The sequence below is a fragment of the Arachis hypogaea genome, chromosome 9, assembly GCF_003086295.3.
Source record: "Arachis hypogaea cultivar Tifrunner chromosome 9, arahy.Tifrunner.gnm2.J5K5, whole genome shotgun sequence".
Lineage (NCBI taxonomy): Eukaryota > Viridiplantae > Streptophyta > Magnoliopsida > Fabales > Fabaceae > Arachis > Arachis hypogaea.
In genome coordinates this window covers 14,104,850-14,105,911 of record NC_092044.1, presented here as the reverse complement: position 1 = coordinate 14,105,911, position 1,062 = coordinate 14,104,850, and the positions used below count along the sequence as shown (strand labels likewise).

At 35.2% G+C, this 1,062-nt stretch overlaps 1 long non-coding RNA gene across 1 annotated transcript; it reads left to right on the top strand.

Annotated features, from left to right (window-relative positions):
• Nucleotides 1–505, top strand: LOC140174942 (uncharacterized). The gene is made up of 3 exons (XR_011865093.1): nt 1–181; nt 279–333; nt 413–505. It is a non-coding gene; the product is annotated as an uncharacterized lncRNA (long non-coding RNA).
• The last annotated feature ends 557 nt before the right edge of the window (nt 506–1,062 follow it).

Below are 1,062 nucleotides of genomic sequence, written 5' to 3'. Positions count from 1 at the left end.
CATTCTTCCCCATTTTGAAGAGAGAGGCGCGGATTAAGAGAGAAGGGAGAAGGAAGGGGGTGACACTATTCACCTCCACCTTCCGAGAGCCATAACTTTTGATCCAGAGCTCCGATTGACGAGCCGTTTGTGGTCACGCGAAGCTCTCGGTGAGCTCTTCCTTTCTATCTAAGTTTTTCTGGTAAGAACTCAAAGCTCACTCCTTAGTTCTCTGCGCTAAGATTCTGCACGTTTTTATGTGTGGTTTTTGAATAGATTTTGTGGTTTTGGTTGTTTAGGTGATCTCTAGTAGCGGGTAATTGTTGAATTTTACTCCTACTCTCATTGGATAAGGTAAGGTTCTACTAAACCCTCGTGTTTAGTTGTTTTGTGTATCTTAGGTTTTGATGTTGGTATATATATGTGTTGTTAGTTTGAGCTTTGTTATTTGTTGGAGTTGGTTGAGGCTTTGGATCAAGTTTGGTGACTTCATTTTGGTATTTGGTGCGTTTAGAAATCGGCCAAGGTATGGTTTCGGTTTTCTTTATGTAATATGTAATGTTTATGGACACTTAGACTAGTTGATCTTAAGATATGATTGAATGTTGTTGGTGTATGAATGATTATATATGAATTCATGTTAATTGTAGGTAGTATTGGATTATTGTGGTTGAGGATGGTTATTAGGAATTGTTATTATTAATGAGTATTTATGATTGGTGTTGTTGATGTGGATGGATTAGTGTTGTAGTGGTGTTGTGTGGAAGGAATTAGAATAATAATGATAATGAGTATATGATTTGATGATGATGTTGATATTCTAATGATTATGAAGGTTAATAACGAATGTGAGATTTATTGTTATTGTTGAGAGTTGTTGATATAGTTGATGATTATTGATGAGTTGTGTTGATTAGTAAATGATGGTGTTGGTGTATGATGTGGAAATTGGGTAATGAGGATTTTGAGGATTGTTAATGATTGATGTGGTTTATTGATGATAGTGATAAATTGATGATTGGTGAATGTATTGGTGGAGGATTAATTTTAATGTTATATGTATTTGATGTTGGTGATTGAGGA